Source organism: Camelina sativa, chromosome 16, assembly GCF_030686135.1.
Source record: "Camelina sativa cultivar CO46 ecotype springtype chromosome 16, ASM3068613v1".
Lineage (NCBI taxonomy): Eukaryota > Viridiplantae > Streptophyta > Magnoliopsida > Brassicales > Brassicaceae > Camelina > Camelina sativa.
In genome coordinates this window covers 12,327,887-12,349,281 of record NC_141895.1, presented here as the reverse complement: position 1 = coordinate 12,349,281, position 21,395 = coordinate 12,327,887, and positions in this window count along the sequence as shown.

The window sequence follows — 21,395 nt, the reverse complement described above, 5'->3', positions numbered from 1 at the left end:
GAGTTGGTGGCTAATAGTATGAAAGAGAGTGATAATAGATTAGAATTAGGTAGAATATCTCAAATACAACACATGACAAGGGTTTAAATAGGGAGGCAGCTAGGGCGACCACATGACCTAAAGTAGAAACAAGAGAAATCGACAATTAGGAGAGAGAGGGGGTAGGTGATCGGTGATAGCGACTTGTCCTAGTCTTCCACTCTTGTCCACTTGCGCTTTCTCCCTAACGGCTACACAAGGGATTCTCGATCCTTCTCATGGGCCGGAGGTGAGCGGGCCTCCTCACTATCCTCACACATAGATGACTCGGCCTTAGTGCTTCACTCGGCCTTATTGCTTGCACGTACGGACGGTACGGACTGTACGGACGCCATAGGCTTATTCTTGATCAATAACTCTTATAAGTAGTCAAATGCGTTGTATTGTTACATATTTTGACCCTAGAAGAGTAACATAGCTGTTTACTGCTTCGAATCAATGTTTTCTCTCAGTTTTAGCCTGTTTTCTCGGTTTATGCCTGTTTTGTGATAAAACGGGTTTAAGAGTTGTCTAAACACTCCAAATTCATCCCAAACTCTTACAATTATTCAAGTGCATTGGATTGTCACACATTCTGACCCTAGAAACAGTAACAAAGCCGCTTACTGCTTTGAATCAACGTTTTCTCGGTTTTAGCTTATTTTGGGACAAAATAGGTAAAAGTGGTGTCAAAACACTCCAAATTCAACCCAAACTCTTATAAGTAGTCAAATACATTGGATTGTTACATATTTTGACCCCGAGAAAGAGTAACATAGTTGTTTACTGTTTCGAATCAATGTTTTCTCTCGGTTTTAGCATGTTTTCTTGGTTTAAGCATGTTTTGGGATAAAACGAGTTTAAGTGGTGTCTAAACACTCCAAATCCATCCCGAACTCTTACAATTAGTCCAATGCATTGGAATGTCACACAATCTGACCCTAGAAACTGTAAAAACGCTTTTTACTGCTTAGAATCAACGTTTGCTCGGTTTTAGCATGTTTGCGGACAAAATGGGTATAAGTAGTGGCTAAACAATCCAAATTCCATCTGATCTCTTGTAGTTAGTCATATGCGTTGTATTGTTACATATTTTGACCCTAGAAGAGTAACATAGCTGTTTACTGCTTCGAATCAACGTTTTCTTGGTTTTAGCCTATTTTGGGAATCAATAGGTAAAAGTGGTGTCTATACACTCCAAATTTAACCCAAACTCTTATAACAAGTCAAAGACATTGGATTGTTACACATTCTTTCCCTAGAAACAGTAACAAAGCTGTTTACTGCTTCGAATCAACGTTTTCTCCGTATTAGCCTATTTTGGGACAAAATAGGTATAAGTGGTGGCTAAACAATCCAAATTCAACCCAAACTCTTATAAGTAGTCAAATGCGTTGTATTGTTACATATTTTGACCCTAGAAGAGTAACATAGCTGTTTACTGCTTCGAATCAATGTTTTCTCTCAGTTTTAGCCTGTTTTCTCGGTTTATGCCTGTTTTGTGATAAAACGGGTTTAAGAGTTGTCTAAACACTCCAAATTCATCCCAAACTCTTACAATTAGTCATATGCATTGGATTGTCACACATTCTGACCCTTGAAACAGTAACAAAGCCGATTACTGCTTTGAATCATTGTTTTCACGGTTTTAGCCTATTTTGGGACAAAATAGGTGAAAGTGGTGTCAAAACACTCCAAATTCAACCCAAACTCTTATAAGTAGTCAAATGCATTGGATTGTTACATATTTTGACCCCTAGAAAGAGTAACATAGCTGTTTACTGTTTCGAATCAATGTTTTCTCTCGGTTTTAGCATGTTTTCTCGGTTTAAGCATGTTTTGGGATAAAACGGGTTTAAGTGGTGTCTAAACACTCCAAATTCATCCTGAACTCTTACAATTAATCAAATGCATTGAAATATCACACATTCTTACCCTAGAAACTGTAACAATGCTGTTTACTGCTTAGAATCAACGTTTGCTTGGTTTTAGCCTATTTGCGGAGAAAATGGGTATAAGTGGTGGCTAAACAATCAAAATTCAACCCGAACTCTTGTAGTTAGTCATATGCGTTGTATTGTTACATATTTGGCCCTAGAAAGAGTAACATAGCTGTTTACTGCTTCGAATCAATGTTTTCTCTCAGTTTTAGCCTGTTTTCTCGGTTTATGCCTGTTTTGTGATAAAACGGGTTTAAGTGTTGTCTAAACACTCCAAATTAATCCCAAACTCTTACAATTATTCAAGTGCATTGGATTGTCACACATTCTGACCCTAGAAACAGTAACAAAGCCGCTTACTGCTTTGAATCAACGTTTTCTCGGTTTTAGCTTATTTTGGGACAAAATAGGTAAAAGTGGTGTCAAAACACTCCAAATTCAACCCAAACTCTTATAAGTAGTCAAATACAATGGATTGTTACATATTTTGACCCCGAGAAAGAGTAACATAGTTGTTTACTGTTTCGAATCAATGTTTTCTCTCGGTTTTAGCATGTTTTCTTGGTTTAAGCATGTTTTGGGATAAAACGAGTTTAAGTGGTGTCTAAACACTCCAAATCCATCCCGAACTCTTACAATTAGTCCAATGCATTGGAATGTCACACAATCTGACCCTAGAAACTGTAAAAACGCTTTTTACTGCTTAGAATCAACGTTTGCTCGGTTTTAGCCTGTTTGCGGACAAAATGGGTATAAGTAGTGGCTAAACAATCCAAATTCCATCTGATCTCTTGTAGTTAGTCATATGCGTTGTATTGTTACATATTTTGACCCTAGAAGAGTAACATAGCTGTTTACTGCTTCGAATCAACGTTTTCTTGGTTTTAGCCTATTTTGGGAATCAATAGGTAAAAGTGGTGTCTATACACTCCAAATTTAACCCAAACTCTTATAACTAGTCAAATACATTGGATAGTTACACATTCTTTCCCTAGAAACAGTAACAAAGCTGTTTACTGCTTCGAATCAACGTTTTCTCCGTATTAGCCTATTTTGGGACAAAATAGGTAAAAGTGGTGTCAAAACACTCCAAATTCAACCCAAACTCTTATAAGTAGTCAAATACATTGGATTATTACATACTTTGACCCTAGAAGAGTAACATAGCTGTTTACTGCTTCGATTCAATGTTTTCTCTCAGTTTTAGCCTGTTTTCTCGGTTTTAGCCTATTTTGGGATAAAACGGGTTTAAGAGTTGTCTAAACACTCCAAATTCATCCCAAACTCTTACAATTAGTCATATGCATTGGATTGTCACACATTCTGACCCTTGAAACAGTAACAAAGCCGTTTACTGCTTTGAATCAACGTTTTCACGGTTTTAGCCTATTTTGGGACAAAATAGGTGAAAGTGGTGTCAAAACACTCCAAATTCAACCCAAACTCTTATAAGTAGTCAAATGCATTGGATTGTTACATATTTTGACCCCTAGAAAGAGTAACATAGCTGTTTACTGTTTCGAATCAATGTTTTCTCTCGGTTTTAGCATGTTTTCTCGGTTTAAGCATGTTTTGGGATAAAACGGGTTTAAGTGGTGTCTAAACACTCCAAATTCATCCTGAACTCTTACAATTAATCAAATGCATTGAAATATCACACATTCTTACCCTAGAAACTGTAACAATGCTATTTACTGCTTAGAATCAACGTTTGCTTGGTTTTAGCCTGTTTGCGGAGAAAATGGGTATAAGTGGTGGCTAAACAATCAAAATTCAACCCGAACTCTTGTAGTTAGTCATATGCGTTGTATTGTTACATATTTGGCCCTAGAAAGAGTAACATAGCTGTTTACTGCTTCGAATCAATATTTTCTCTCAGTTTTAGCCTGTTTTCTCGGTTTATGCCTATATTGTGATAAAACGGGTTTAAGTGTTGTCTAAACACTCCAAATTAATCCCAAACTCTTACAATTATTCAAGTGCATTGGATTGTCACACATTCTGACCCTAGAAACAGTAACAAAGCCGCTTACTGCTTTGAATCAACGTTTTCTCGGTTTTAGCTTATTTTGGGACAAAATAGGTAAAAGTGGTGTCAAAACACTCCAAATTCAACCCAAACTCTTATAAGTAGTCGAATACATTGGATTGTTACATATTTTGACCCCGAGAAAGAGTAACATAGTTGTTTACTGTTTCGAATCAATGTTTTCTCTCGGTTTTAGCATGTTTTCTTGGTTTAAGCATGTTTTGGGATAAAACGAGTTTAAGTGGTGTCTAAACACTCCAAATCCATCCCGAACTCTTACAATTAGTCCAATGCATTGGAATGTCACACAATCTGACCCTAGAAACTGTAAAAACGCTTTTTACTGCTTAGAATCAACGTTTGCTCGGTTTTAGCCTGTTTGCGGACAAAATGGGTATAAGTAGTGGCTAAACAATCCAAATTCCATCTGATCTCTTGTAGTTAGTCATATGCGTTGTATTGTTACATATTTTGACCCTAGAAGAGTAACATAGCTGTTTACTGCTTCGAATCAACGTTTTCTTGGTTTTAGCCTATTTTGGGAATCAATAGGTAAAAGTGGTGTCTATACACTCCAAATTTAACTCAAACTCTTATAACTAGTCAAAGACATTGGATTGTTACACATTCTTTCCCTAGAAACAGTAACAAAGCTGTTTACTGCTTCGAATCAACGTTTTCTCCGTATTAGCCTATTTTGGGACAAAATAGGTATAAGTGGTGGCTAAACAATCCAAATTCAACCCAAACTCTTATAAGTAGTCAAATGCGTTGTATTGTTACATATTTTGACCCTAGAAGAGTAGCATAGCTGTTTACTGCTTCGAATCAATGTTTTCTCTCAGTTTTAGCCTGTTTTCTCGGTTTATGCCTGTTTTGTGATAAAACGGGTTTAAGTGTTGTCTAAACACTCCAAATTAATCCCAAACTCTTACAATTATTCAAGTGCATTGGATTGTCACACATTCTGACCCTAGAAACAGTAACAAAGCCGCTTACTGCTTTGAATCAACGTTTTCTCGGTTTTAGCTTATTTTGGGACAAAATAGGTAAAAGTGGTGTCAAAACACTCCCAATTCAACCCAAACTCTTATAAGTAGTCAAATACATTGGATTGTTACATATTTTGACCCCTAGAAAGAGTAACATAGCTGTTTACTGTTTCGAATCAATGTTTTCTCTCGGTTTTAGCATGTTTTCTCGGTTTAAGCATGTTTTGGGATAAAACGGGTTTAAGTGGTGTCTAAACACTCCAAATTCATCCTGAACTCTTACAATTAATCAAATGCATTGGAATGTCACACATTCTTACCCTAGAAACTGTAAAAACGCTTTTTACTGCTTAGAATCAACGTTTGCTTGGTTTTAGCCTGTTTGCGGAGAAAATGGGTATAAGTGGTGGCTAAACAATCAAAATTCAACCCGAACTCTTGTAGTTAGTCATATGCGTTGTATTGTTACATATTTGGCCCTAGAAAGAGTAACATAGCTGTTTACTGCTTCGAATCAATGTTTTCTCTCAGTTTTAGCCTGTTTTCTCGGTTTATGCCTGTTTTGTGATAAAACGGGTTTAAGTGTTGTCTAAACACTCCAAATTAATCCCAAACTCTTACAATTATTCAAGTGCATTGGATTGTCACACATTCTGACCCTAGAAACAGTAACAAAGCCGCTTACTGCTTTGAATCAACGTTTTCTCGGTTTTAGCTTATTTTGGGACAAAATAGGTAAAAGTGGTGTCAAAACACTCCAAATTCAACCCAAACTCTTATAAGTAGTCAAATACATTGGATTGTTACATATTTTGACCCCGAGAAAGAGTAACATAGTTGTTTACTGTTTCGAATCAATGTTTTCTCTCGGTTTTAGCATGTTTTCTTGGTTTAAGCATGTTTTGGGATAAAACGAGTTTAAGTGGTGTCTAAACACTCCAAATCCATCCCGAACTCTTACAATTAGTCCAATGCATTGGAATGTCACACAATCTGACCCTAGAAACTGTAAAAACGCTTTTTACTGCTTAGAATCAACGTTTGCTCGGTTTTAGCATGTTTGCGGACAAAATGGGTATAAGTAGTGGCTAAACAATCCAAATTCCATCTGATCTCTTGTAGTTAGTCATATGCGTTGTATTGTTACATATTTTGACCCTAGAAGAGTAACATAGCTGTTTACTGCTTCGAATCAACGTTTTCTTGGTTTTAGCCTATTTTGGGAATCAATAGGTAAAAGTGGTGTCTATACACTCCAAATTTAACTCAAACTCTTATAACTAGTCAAAGACATTGGATTGTTACACATTCTTTCCCTAGAAACAGTAACAAAGCTGTTTACTGCTTCGAATCAACGTTTTCTCCGTATTAGCCTATTTTGGGACAAAATAGGTATAAGTGGTGGCTAAACAATCCAAATTCAACCCAAACTCTTATAAGTAGTCAAATGCGTTGTATTGTTACATATTTTGACCCTAGAAGAGTAGCATAGCTGTTTACTGCTTCGAATCAATGTTTTCTCTCAGTTTTAGCCTGTTTTCTCGGTTTATGCCTGTTTTGTGATAAAACGGGTTTAAGTGTTGTCTAAACACTCCAAATTAATCCCAAACTCTTACAATTATTCAAGTGCATTGGATTGTCACACATTCTGACCCTAGAAACAGTAACAAAGCCGCTTACTGCTTTGAATCAACGTTTTCTCGGTTTTAGCTTATTTTGGGACAAAATAGGTAAAAGTGGTGTCAAAACACTCCCAATTCAACCCAAACTCTTATAAGTAGTCAAATACATTGGATTGTTACATATTTTGACCCCTAGAAAGAGTAACATAGCTGTTTACTGTTTCGAATCAATGTTTTCTCTCGGTTTTAGCATGTTTTCTCGGTTTAAGCATGTTTTGGGATAAAACGGGTTTAAGTGGTGTCTAAACACTCCAAATTCATCCTGAACTCTTACAATTAATCAAATGCATTGAAATATCACACATTCTTACCCTAGAAACTGTAACAATGCTGTTTACTGCTTAGAATCAACGTTTGCTTGGTTTTAGCCTGTTTGCGGAGAAAATGGGTATAAGTGGTGGCTAAACAATCAAAATTCAACCCGAACTCTTGTAGTTAGTCATATGCGTTGTATTGTTACATATTTGGCCCTAGAAAGAGTAACATAGCTGTTTACTGCTTCGAATCAATGTTTTCTCTCAGTTTTAGCCTGTTTTCTCGGTTTATGCCTGTTTTGTGATAAAACGGGTTTAAGTGTTGTCTAAACACTCCAAATTAATCCCAAACTCTTACAATTATTCAAGTGCATTGGATTGTCACACATTCTGACCCTAGAAACAGTAACAAAGCCGCTTACTGCTTTGAATCAACGTTTTCTCGGTTTTAGCTTATTTTGGGACAAAATAGGTAAAAGTGGTGTCAAAACACTCCAAATTCAACCCAAACTCTTATAAGTAGTCAAATACATTGGATTGTTACATATTTTGACCCCGAGAAAGAGTAACATAGTTGTTTACTGTTTCGAATCAATGTTTTCTCTCGGTTTTAGCATGTTTTCTTGGTTTAAGCATGTTTTGGGATAAAACGAGTTTAAGTGGTGTCTAAACACTCCAAATCCATCCCGAACTCTTACAATTAGTCCAATGCATTGGAATGTCACACAATCTGACCCTAGAAACTGTAAAAACGCTTTTTACTGCTTAGAATCAACGTTTGCTCGGTTTTAGCATGTTTGCGGACAAAATGGGTATAAGTAGTGGCTAAACAATCCAAATTCCATCTGATCTCTTGTAGTTAGTCATATGCGTTGTATTGTTACATATTTTGACCCTAGAAGAGTAACATAGCTGTTTACTGCTTCGAATCAACGTTTTCTTGGTTTTAGCCTATTTTGGGAATCAATAGGTAAAAGTGGTGTCTATACACTCCAAATTTAACCCAAACTCTTATAACAAGTCAAAGACATTGGATTGTTACACATTCTTTCCCTAGAAACAGTAACAAAGCTGTTTACTGCTTCGAATCAACGTTTTCTCCGTATTAGCCTATTTTGGGACAAAATAGGTATAAGTGGTGGCTAAACAATCCAAATTCAACCCAAACTCTTATAAGTAGTCAAATGCGTTGTATTGTTACATATTTTGACCCTAGAAGAGTAACATAGCTGTTTACTGCTTCGAATCAATGTTTTCTCTCAGTTTTAGCCTGTTTTCTCGGTTTATGCCTGTTTTGTGATAAAACAGGTTTAAGTGTTGTCTAAACACTCCAAATGAATCCCAAACTCTTACAATTATTCAAGTGCATTGGATTGTCACACATTCTGACCCTAGAAACAGTAACAAAGCCGCTTACTGCTTTGAATCAACGTTTTCTCGGTTTTAGCTTATTTTGGGACAAAATAGGTAAAAGTGGTGTCAAAACACTCCCAATTCAACCCAAACTCTTATAAGTAGTCAAATACATTGGATTGTTACATATTTTGACCCCTAGAAAGAGTAACATAGCTGTTTACTGTTTCGAATCAATGTTTTCTCTCGGTTTTAGCATGTTTTCTCGGTTTAAGCATGTTTTGGGATAAAACGGGTTTAAGTGGTGTCTAAACACTCCAAATTCATCCTGAACTCTTACAATTAATCAAATGCATTGAAATATCACACATTCTTACCCTAGAAACTGTAACAATGCTGTTTACTGCTTAGAATCAACGTTTGCTTGGTTTTAGCCTGTTTGCGGAGAAAATGGGTATAAGTGGTGGCTAAACAATCAAAATTCAACCCGAACTCTTGTAGTTAGTCATATGCGTTGTATTGTTACATATTTGGCCCTAGAAAGAGTAACATAGCTGTTTACTGCTTCGAATCAATGTTTTCTCTCAGTTTTAGCCTGTTTTCTCGGTTTATGCCTGTTTTGTGATAAAACGGGTTTAAGTGTTGTCTAAACACTCCAAATTAATCCCAAACTCTTAAAATTATTCAAGTGCATTGGATTATCACACATTCTGACCCTAGAAACAGTAACAAAGCCGCTTACTGCTTTGAATCAACGTTTTCTCGGTTTTAGCTTATTTTGGGACAAAATAGGTAAAAGTGGTGTCAAAACACTCCAAATTCAACCCAAACTCTTATAAGTAGTCAAATACATTGGATTGTTACATATTTTGACCCCGAGAAAGAGTAACATAGTTGTTTACTGTTTCGAATCAATGTTTTCTCTCGGTTTTAGCATGTTTTCTTGGTTTAAGCATGTTTTGGGATAAAACGAGTTTAAGTGGTGTCTAAACACTCCAAATCCATCCCGAACTCTTACAATTAGTCCAATGCATTGGAATGTCACACAATCTGACCCTAGAAACTGTAAAAACGCTTTTTACTGCTTAGAATCAACGTTTGCTCGGTTTTAGCATGTTTGCGGACAAAATGGGTATAAGTAGTGGCTAAACAATCCAAATTCCATCTGATCTCTTGTAGTTAGTCATATGCGTTGTATTGTTACATATTTTGACCCTAGAAGAGTAACATAGCTGTTTACTGCTTCGAATCAACGTTTTCTTGGTTTTAGCCTATTTTGGGAATCAATAGGTAAAAGTGGTGTCTATACACTCCAAATTTAACCCAAACTCTTATAACAAGTCAAAGACATTGGATTGTTACACATTCTTTCCCTAGAAACAGTAACAAAGCTGTTTACTGCTTCGAATCAACGTTTTCTCCGTATTAGCCTATTTTGGGACAAAATAGGTATAAGTGGTGGCTAAACAATCCAAATTCAACCCAAACTCTTATAAGTAGTCAAATGCGTTGTATTGTTACATATTTTGACCCTAGAAGAGTAACATAGCTGTTTACTGCTTCGAATCAATGTTTTCTCTCAGTTTTAGCCTGTTTTCTCGGTTTATGCCTGTTTTGTGATAAAACAGGTTTAAGTGTTGTCTAAACACTCCAAATGAATCCCAAACTCTTACAATTATTCAAGTGCATTGGATTGTCACACATTCTGACCCTAGAAACAGTAACAAAGCCGCTTACTGCTTTGAATCAACGTTTTCTCGGTTTTAGCTTATTTTGGGACAAAATAGGTAAAAGTGGTGTCAAAACACTCCCAATTCAACCCAAACTCTTATAAGTAGTCAAATACATTGGATTGTTACATATTTTGACCCCTAGAAAGAGTAACATAGCTGTTTACTGTTTCGAATCAATGTTTTCTCTCGGTTTTAGCATGTTTTCTCGGTTTAAGCATGTTTTGGGATAAAACGGGTTTAAGTGGTGTCTAAACACTCCAAATTCATCCTGAACTCTTACAATTAATCAAATGCATTGAAATATCACACATTCTTACCCTAGAAACTGTAACAATGCTGTTTACTGCTTAGAATCAACGTTTGCTTGGTTTTAGCCTGTTTGCGGAGAAAATGGGTATAAGTGGTGGCTAAACAATCAAAATTCAACCCGAACTCTTGTAGTTAGTCATATGCGTTGTATTGTTACATATTTGGCCCTAGAAAGAGTAACATAGCTGTTTACTGCTTCGAATCAATGTTTTCTCTCAGTTTTAGCCTGTTTTCTCGGTTTATGCCTGTTTTGTGATAAAACGGGTTTAAGTGTTGTCTAAACACTCCAAATTAATCCCAAACTCTTACAATTATTCAAGTGCATTGGATTATCACACATTCTGACCCTAGAAACAGTAACAAAGCCGCTTACTGCTTTGAATCAACGTTTTCTCGGTTTTAGCTTATTTTGGGACAAAATAGGTAAAAGTGGTGTCAAAACACTCCAAATTCAACCCAAACTCTTATAAGTAGTCAAATACATTGGATTGTTACATATTTTGACCCCGAGAAAGAGTAACATAGTTGTTTACTGTTTCGAATCAATGTTTTCTCTCGGTTTTAGCATGTTTTCTTGGTTTAAGCATGTTTTGGGATAAAACGAGTTTAAGTGGTGTCTAAACACTCCAAATCCATCCCGAACTCTTACAATTAGTCCAATGCATTGGAATGTCACACAATCTGACCCTAGAAACTGTAAAAACGCTTTTTACTGCTTAGAATCAACGTTTGCTCGGTTTTAGCATGTTTGCGGACAAAATGGGTATAAGTAGTGGCTAAACAATCCAAATTCCATCTGATCTCTTGTAGTTAGTCATATGCGTTGTATTGTTACATATTTTGACCCTAGAAGAGTAACATAGCTGTTTACTGCTTCGAATCAACGTTTTCTTGGTTTTAGCCTATTTTGGGAATCAATAGGTAAAAGTGGTGTCTATACACTCCAAATTTAACCCAAACTCTTATAACAAGTCAAAGACATTGGATTGTTACACATTCTTTCCCTAGAAACAGTAACAAAGCTGTTTACTGCTTCGAATCAACGTTTTCTCCGTATTAGCCTATTTTGGGACAAAATAGGTATAAGTGGTGGCTAAACAATCCAAATTCAACCCAAACTCTTATAAGTAGTCAAATGCGTTGTATTGTTACATATTTTGACCCTAGATGAGTAACATAGCTGTTTACTGCTTCGAATCAATGTTTTCTCTCAGTTTTAGCCTGTTTTCTCGGTTTATGCCTGTTTTGTGATAAAACAGGTTTAAGTGTTTGTAAGTTTGAGAGTAGAGTAATCAAGAGATTATGGAAGAGAGTGAAATCGTGTAAAGAGTGAGGAGAGTGAACGATTGAGAGAGAGAGTGTTGGAGAAAGAGAATAAACTCTTTTCTTACTTCTATTAGTATGATACTTACAAACTATTTAAAGACATATACAAATAGGATATTCTCTTAGGATCCTATGCACACTAATATGAGGAGAAAGCGACATCTCCTTATTCTAACATGTGATCTCCTCTTCTCTCTTACAACTTGCTCCAACGGCTACAAAGGAAGGATCGAGATGAATGACGACCGTTGGAGGATCTCTTTGGTGGATTGGGCTCATGAAGACTTCTATTTGAGGATGGCCCGTTGGTTGGTCGTACGGACGTCCGTACGGTCGTACGGACAAGTGTGTGTGCCGGTTCATACTCCCCCTCAAGCTTGACTTGGGGAACTAGTCAAGCTTGACAACATAGGCACCCACCTCATTAAAAACCTTAGTATAGAAAAAAAAAACCTCTTGGGAAAACTATACTTAAGGGAAAAAGAGTGTAGGCGCCAAAACAAAGCAAGTCATGGCCGAGTGAGGTTTAGGAGGCCAAGCTTAGGATGGATGTATTCACACACTTGGGGGCTCGCAGCTTTAGTCAGGACGTCTGCAAGTTGTTCTTTGCTTTCGGTATGGCAAGGTAAGACAACTCCAAGCTTGATTTGTTCTCGGACCTTATGGCAATCCACTTCAATGTGCTTGGTCCGCTCATGGAACACTGAATTGGTTGCTATATGAATGGCTGCTTCGTTATCACAGTGCATGGTGATCGGCTTTGTTGATTCTATTCCAAGATCCTTGAGTAACATCTTCAGCCACATTAGCTCCGTCGTTAGCTTCCTCATAGCTCTATACTCGGATTCGGCACTTGAGAGTGAGACGACCTTTTGCTTCTTGCTCTTCCATGTGACCAGGTTCCCTCCAAGGAACGTGCAATAGCCTGTGGTTGAGCGTCGGTCCCCACGATCTCCGGCATAGTCAGCGTCGCAGTAGCCTACCAACTCAGTGCTCTTGTTGCGTCCCATCCATATGCCTTGGCCGGGTGAGCCCTTGATGTACTTGAGGATCCGTGTCAGCATGTTCCAATGGTGCACGGTGGGGTTCTTCATATGCTGGCTTACCTGGTTCACGGCAAAGCAAATGTCAGGCCGTGTGATAGTCAAATAAATGAGCTTACCGACTAGCCGCCGGTAGAGGCTAACGTCCTCGAATGAAGCGGTGTCAAGCTCCCCCTGTCCTCCATCCTTGTAATTCTCTTCTAGGGGCGTTGTTACTGCCTTAGCTCCTAGTTTTCCTGTTTCACTCAATAAGTCTAGTGCATACTTTCTTTGAGACAACAATAACCCTTCATTTGATCTATAAACTTCTATCCCAAGAAAGTATTTCAACTCTCCAAGATCTTTAATATCAAAAACTGATTTCAAGAATGTTTTAGAGTCTTGAATACCTACCGAGTCACTTCCAGTGATGATGATATCATCAACATACACTAGAATGACTACTATACCTTTGGCGCTTGGTAAGGTGAACAAGGTGTGGTCAGCTTCGGATTTGCGAAAGCCTTTGTCAAGGAGTGTGGTGCTAAGCTTGTGATACCACGCCCTTGGTGACTGCTTCAAGCCATAGATAGCTTTGTTGAGTTTCAAGACCTTTCCCGGACCAATAGTATCCTCCAAACCTGGTGGTGGTCGCATATACACTTCATCCTCCAGTTCTCCTTGCAAGAAGGCGTTCTTCACGTCCATTTGCCAAAGTTCCCAGTCGAGGTTGGTGGCGAGAGAGAGTACAACTCGAACCGTGTGAAGCTTAGCCACCGGAGCAAACGTATCAAGATAGTCCTCCCCATACGTTTGCGTGAACCCTCGTGCGACTAGGCGGGCTTTGTGGCGTTCAATCTCCCCATTGCTCTTATATTTGATTGTGAAGATATACCGAGAGGTGACAGCCTTCTTGCCCTTGGGTAAGTCAGCCTCGTCCCATGTATGATTTTGCACCATGGCCGTATTCTCGGCATCCACTGCATCTCTCCATACTTTGTGCTGCTTAGCCTCATCATAGGTCTTGGGGATCCAATCCTCATCAATATGGCCAAGAAACACTTGATGTTCTATCGGAAAATGAGCCAAGGTGCACACGGCCTGAATCGGATGAGCAACGGCCATGTTGTTGTAGTACACACGGGTGTTCTTCCAATGACTAGGAGGATACCTAATACGTTGGCTGCGCCGAAGAGGAACTATAGCCCCAGCTTCGGAGTTGGCTCGTCCTGGAGTAATGATCTCCTCAAGCTGTTCAGCCGTCTCCTCGGTTGTTTCGGCCGTGTTGTCCGCGAGTGACTCGGTTGCTTCCTCATGCTGCTCAGTATGGTCATCGGCATGTGTAGCAGGCTCAGGCTCAGTAAATGGCTCAGGTTGCTCTGGTGATGCTGGTCTGGCTGACTCGGTAGTGATCCGATCGTTTTCAAAACCTAGTCGCTCAAGGATTACTCGGAGGTTGCGCGTCCGATCAGATGGTGAATCAGAGAGGTTACGGAGCTCATCCCAATTCTTCTCATCGTAAAAACCTTGTGTCTCCATGAACTTGACATCACGAGATACTAGAACCCTCCTTGTTGTAGGTTCATAGCACTTATACCCCTTTTGTGTGGTAGAGTAGCCAAGAAACATAGCCTTTGTACTCTTTGCATCAAGCTTGTCTCTTAGCTCACCTGGTCGCAACACATAGCACACACAACCAAACACTCGTAAGTGATCAAATGTAGGTTTGTCATTCGTTAATACCTCAAATGGAGACACATCCTTTAGGATCTTTGTTGGTGTGCGGTTAATAAGATAACAAGCGGCTAGCACAGCATCTCCCCAAAACCTCTTTGGAACCCTTGTGTGAAACATCATAGACCTTGCTACTTCCATGAGATGCCTATTCTTTCTCTCAGCCACTCCATTTTGTTGTGGTGTGTAAGGACAGCTAGTTTGATGAAGAATTCCATGTTTGGCTAGATATTGCTTAAAGGCATGGCTTGTGTACTCTCCACCATTATCTGATCTCAAAATTTTAATCTTGGCATGAAAGTGGTTAGTGACATAATTTTGAAAATTAGTAAAGGCCTCAAGGACTCTATCCTTAGAGGGAAGTAAAGTTATCCAAGTATATTTTGATTTTTCATCAATAAAAGTCACAAAATACTTTTGATTATCTCTAGATAAGCAAGGAGATGTCCAAACATCAGAATGAATTAAATCAAAACATTTTTCATAAATAGTAATAGATTTAGGAAAAACAGCCTTGCAATGTTTACCAAGAATACAAGCCTCACACTCATCATTTTGAAAAGAAACATTAGGAAATATTAAAGATAAAGCTCTTGTGTGAGGGTGTCCTAGCCTAGCATGTAAAATAGAATCACTAGGTTTCATAATAACCGAATTAAAACAAGATACATTAGAAGATAAGTTCAAGTCCTCAAGCACATAGAGGTCATCCTTGGATCCTCCTTGACCAAGAACCTTACTTGTCTCAATATCCTGAAAATGAACATTGTTAGGACCAAATATAGCATAACAATTTAAATCAGTAGTGGCTCTCTTAACTGATAGCAAGTTAGAAGTAAAGTTTGGCATATAAAATGCCTTAGTCTCCTTATCAAATAGTTTCAAGTTTCCAATGCCTTTAACTGGTACTTTCTCACCATTTGCTATTATCACATTACCATTAGCAGGTTTAATATCACTAATTAGCCTAGAATCACTAATCATGTGATGGGATGCACCAGAATCAACTATGAGGGGTTTAATTTTGTTTGAGGCAAGAAACGCCTTACCGGTGGCCTCTTTGATGGCTTTGATGAGCGCATCAAGGTCGGACCGCCTTACCAGCTCGGACGATGCTGCAGCAAGAGCAGTTCCACTGGTCACTTGTTGAGGTTGCTCAGAGATTGATGACTCCCCCATGGCTACTGCTTGATGAGCTCTCGGTGGTCCTCCGCGGTTTGGTCGTCCACCTCGGATGGTACCCGGCGGTGGTGCTAGATGAGGGTGTAGAATCCAGCAGCGGCTCTTGAAGTGACCAAGCTTCTTACAATGCTCACAAAATGGCGGGTTGTTCTTGTCCTCCGGCTTGTAGTAGCCCTTGTTTGCTGATGCCGTCTCAGCTTTGTTAGCGGTCACAAGTTCTCCCTTGCCGCCAAACAATCCCATGGAGCCATGCTCCTTTTGAATTTGGTTACAGACATCATCAAGGCTAGGGAGCTTGTCCGACCGTAGAATATGCTTGATAAGGTCATTGTAGGAGGGGTTCAAGGTCAAGAGAAGGCCGAACACCTTATCTTGTTCACGCCTCTCATTCAGAATGGCCGGATCTATAGTCGCCGGCCGGAGCATCTCTAGTTCAGCCCAAAGGGACCTAAACTTCCCAAAGTGCTTGGTGAACTCCATGTCTTCTTGGTTGAGGTTGTTGATGGCCCTCTTAATCTCAAAAATTCGGTTTACATTTGTAACATTCCCAAAAACATTCTTGAGAGTGTCCCACAAGTCTTTTGCTGTCTCGCAATAAGAGTAAGCTTCAAGTATGGGTGCATCTAGGGAGTTTTGAATGATAGCTAGGACTCCCTGATCTTCTTGAAACCACTTGTTCTTCTCATCGACAAGATCCTTGCCGTCTTTGGTGGTCTCGCCACTAGGAGCTTCGCTCGTCTCAACATGGGACCAAAGTCCTCGGCCGCATAGGGCTGTCTTTGTGGTTCTAGCCCACAGTAAGTAATTCTCTCCCTTGAGAGTAACTGGAACAATGAGAGTTTTGGTAGTTTCCATGGAAAAAGATGAAGAGACCGTTGGTTAAAGCTATTGTCCAACGGTTAAAGAAAGAAGATTCAAGAACAAGAAATTTCAAGAACAAGAAAGAGAATGCGGAAGGGAGTGATGGAGATTTGAGGCAAGAACAGAATCAAATCTGCTCTGATACCATGTAAGTTTGAGAGTAGAGTAATCAAGAGATTATGGAAGAGAGTGAAATCGTGTAAAGAGTGAGGAGAGTGAACGATTGAGAGAGAGAGTGTTGGAGAAAGAGAATAAACTCTTTTCTTACTTCTATTAGTATGATACTTACAAACTATTTAAAGACATATACAAATAGGATATTCTCTTAGGATCCTATGCACACTAATATGAGGAGAAAGCGACATCTCCTTATTCTAACATGTGATCTCCTCTTCTCTCTTACAACTTGCTCCAACGGCTACAAAGGAAGGATCGAGATGAATGACGACCGTTGGAGGATCTCTTTGGTGGATTGGGCTCATGAAGACTTCTATTTGAGGATGGCCCGTTGGTTGGTCGTACGGACGTCCGTACGGTCGTACGGACAAGTGTGTGTGCCGGTTCATAGTGTTGTCTAAACACTCCAAATGAATCCCAAACTCTTACAATTATTCAAGTGCATTGGATTGTCACACATTCTGACCCTAGAAACAGTAACAAAGCCGCTTACTGCTTTGAATCAACGTTTTCTCGGTTTTAGCTTATTTTGGGACAAAATAGGTAAAAGTGGTGTCAAAACACTCCCAATTCAACCCAAACTCTTATAAGTAGTCAAATACATTGGATTGTTACATATTTTGACCCCTAGAAAGAGTAACATAGCTGTTTACTGTTTCGAATCAATGTTTTCTCTCGGTTTTAGCATGTTTTCTCGGTTTAAGCATGTTTTGGGATAAAACGGGTTTAAGTGGTGTCTAAACACTCCAAATTCATCCTGAACTCTTACAATTAATCAAATGCATTGAAATATCACACATTCTTACCCTAGAAACTGTAACAATGCTGTTTACTGCTTATTAGAATGTACCAAGGAGGAGAGAGGAGAGGCCGGTAAGGCCGAGCCTTGGAAGAAGAGAAGAAAGGCCGGAAAGGCCATGTAAAGGCCGGTAAGGCCATGTCCGTGTCCGTGAGCGACCATGTACCGTGTCCGGTACCATGTACCGTGTCCGTGAACGGACCCATATCCGGTGAGCGGCCAGTTAGGCCGTGAACACATTGAAGAGAAGGCCCGTCCGTACAGGCCCGTCCGTACAGGCCCGTCCGTACGATGAAGAGAAGGCCCGTCCGTACGGTCGTGCTCTTAGGGCTGCTCTCGGTCCATGTGATGGAAAGGCCGAAGTTTGAGTGACTTAGGAGAAGGAAAACGAGGCCTTACAAGAGAGAGAGGCCCATCTCACAAGGAAAAGGAAGGAAGAAGGAAAAGGAAGGAAGGGAGATTCACGTGTGCTTTTGGTTAGGTGAAGGAAGAGAGAAGTCGCTCTCTTCTTCCTCTACTCGAGACAAACGGCTACAAGTCACTTTCATACCTTCCCCTTCTCTCTTTGTGTCTAACGGTCATATGACCTTGTTTTTCCTATATTAAGATGTAATCTCTCATATGTAACATAACACACAATATTATCTAATAAAAGAGAATCCGATTTCCCCTCTTTTACCTTGTGTTCTTGTTCTAGCTTCAATGTAGATAGTTTAGGGAATCGGTTAGAGGCTGCCCTTAAGGCAGCCTATTCTCTTCCCAAATCTCACCTAAACTCTTCTTATTTACTGCTTTACTTAGCCTAGATTACTGATTCTTAATCCTCCTTCTCCTAAGTACACAAACTCTAAGTGTTGTGATACTAGAAGAGGATAAGTCTCAAACTAGTGCTTCTCCTAGTTAGGATCCGCTTACTCTCTAGTATTTGGGTTCTATCTAGCTTGTTTATGGGGAGTTCATCACAAGTTGATGTTCTCTCCTCCCCCTTGAGAATGAGTTAGTTTGTTGTGGGTAAAGGGGGATTCATTCACCAAGTGTTTGTCTACCCTCTCTTGTGAGCTTTGTCTCATAAATCCCAACATGGTATCAGAGCAGGTTCTGTTCTTGGTGTTTTAAACTCATTCTCAAAGTCGTTTTCTTAGGAGTTAGCTTAGTTAAAGTTTTAGACTTTGCTTAGGTGTTAAATCGCTTAGCTTAGTTTCTTTAAAGCTTTAATTTTGCTTTTGTTGATTAAATCGATTCTCTAGCAGCTCATTGTTGAGTAAGCTTGGTCTCTTGTCTTGTTAGAATTTGTAGACCAAGTGTGTGGAAAGAAATCGATTTTACAAGCCCCATCCTTAAGCTTCACCGATTTGGTAATAGCTTTGTTTATTTTGGGATGTGTGGGAAGTGATGAACCATTGAGCAAATTGTGTTGTTCATGGTGAGGATTCACGGTTCTTGTGTGCTTGTATGAGCCACGAAATTCTTAGGATTTAGTTCTCTTAGGATTTAGTTAATTTTCCTCTAAAGGTTTAATTTTGCTTTTGTTAAATTTCCTTTAAAGGCTTAATTACTAAATCGCTTCTTCTTCTTCTCAAGGTTGAGAAAGCTTTGTTTCTGGTCATATGGTGTGTCCAGGTTCGAGTTTGAGGAAGAGAGAGACTTATTTTAGCATGTAGAGCCCGCTTGGTCAAATAGATTCAAGTTGGTCCAAGATGCATTCTTTTAACCGTTGGACAATAGGCTGTTCCAAAGGCTTTTGTTGTTTTTTTCTTTGCTTGGGACCACGAAAAACATCTTCTATATGTTATCTTTGTGGATCTAAAGCCTTAATCTCTTGAAGAACACTTGTTTAAGTGATTCTACAAGGAGTTTTGTTGTTAAACCTTTGGAGAAACTAATTTTCCATAAGGTCCATTGTGTTTCAGCCATTAAAGCACCAAAGTCTTGTTGAATGTTGGATGCTCTTGGCTGTCAAAGCTTCTGCAAACTCAAGAAAACAGAGTATAACTCTGTCCATAAGAACTCTTGAGCAAATTCTCTATTCTACTCTCCACTCACCTTATACTTCCGCCCATATACTCTACTATACTCTATACTCTTGGTTACTAATTCTCTGGTTACTTATTCTCTAAATTCTATTTTATTTTCAGTAATATTCTATATTCTCTATTCTCTAATCTCTAACAATCTCTTGTTTAGAATCTGTTCCATTGATTTTTGGTTTCAGTTTCAGCATTGAAGATTGTGTGAAGCTCGCTCACTATCTCAAGGAGAAGAAGTGGCGAGGTTGAAGGCTACAAGATAGCCATGTAAGAGCGCAGCACAATGCCTGGAGTTAGAACCAAGGGCCACCAAGTCTTTGTTAAGCTGGTGGAAGGTGATGAATCAGTCCAAGAGCATGTGTGTTAGTGCCAAGTTGTTGATCGGATGTGCACAATGGTCTTTAGGAAAGGTGATGCACAAGGTTTCAACTGTTGATTGGATGTGCACAAGAACGGTGATGCACAAGGCTTCAACTGAGGTGATGAGGTTTCAGCCCATCATCAAGTAAAGGTTACGGGGGAGATCAAGTGACTTCAGACCGTACCTCACAGATTCTGCTCGGCCACAAGCAAAAGTCTTTACTTAAAGCTCAGCCGAAGCGTCTCAAAGATCGACTCGGACGAAACCCTTCCACTGCGATTCGGCTTCCGCGTTCTTCATTAAAGTTCGAGACCACAGAGTCATCTTGCCAGGGGAAGTGGAATCATACCAATCCGAGCAGCCGTTCGAAAGTTATGCCCGATTCAGTGGGCATATGTCAGTCTGACGAATAAAGCTAGCCGGGTTTAAAACCATGGTTAGAGAAGCGGTCTCAAGGAGAAATTCCAAACCGCATCAGTGATCAACTCTCTCCTTCCTATCCATCAAAACACCATAAAGGCTGTGCTCTAAACTCTACTCTATTTAAATTTCTTAAATTCATTACCTTAGCTTCATTACTAGTCTTTACTCTTTAATATGTTCTCTTAAATTGTCACATTTTTAGAAATTTTCTTTGATATTCCTCATAGCAAACACTTATTCTTTTCTTCTTTATCACTTGTTTAAGGGGTAAAGGAGACTATGAGAGCCTCAAAGAAATTCTAAAGGCGCAAGGATGGAGATCATAAGGAATGTGCTAAAGGCAAGGTGGGCTAAGGAGTAGGAGCGGTTCAATTCATGAAGAGAAGGGAGCTAGTTCTTTGCAAACCAAGGTCAGGGGACATCATGGATAGTGGAGTCTATACTCTTTTTCCCTTAACAAAGTTTTATCCCAAGAGGTTTTCTTTGTTGAGGTTTTTAATGAGGTAGATGACACTAGTCCACCCTTGATCTTTGGTCCCCATGGTGTCCCACCGATCAAGCGTGCGGGGGAGTATTAGAATGTACCAAGGAGGAGAGAGGAGAGGCCGGTAAGGCCGAGCCTTGGAAGAAGAGAAGAAAGGCCGGAAAGGCCATGTAAAGGCCGGTAAGGCCATGTCCGTGTCCGTGAGCGACCATGTACCGTGTCCGGTACCATGTACCGTGTCCGTGAACGGACCCATATCCGGTGAGCGGCCAGTTAGGCCGTGAACACATTGAAGAGAAGGCCCGTCCGTACAGGCCCGTCCGTACAGGCCCGTCCGTACAGGCCCGTCCGTACGATGAAGAGAAGGCCCGTCCGTACGGTCGTGCTCTTAGGGCTGCTCTCGGTCCATGTGATGGAAAGGCCGAAGTTTGAGTGACTTAGGAGAAGGAAAACGAGGCCTTACAAGAGAGAGAGGCCCATCTCACAAGGAAAAGGAAGGAAGAAGGAAAAGGAAGGAAGGGAGATTCACGTGTGCTTTTGGTTAGGTGAAGGAAGAGAGAAGTCGCTCTCTTCTTCCTCTACTCGAGACAAACGGCTACAAGTCACTTTCATACCTTCCCCTTCTCTCTTTGTGTCTAACGGTCATATGACCTTGTTTTTCCTATATTAAGATGTAATCTCTCATATGT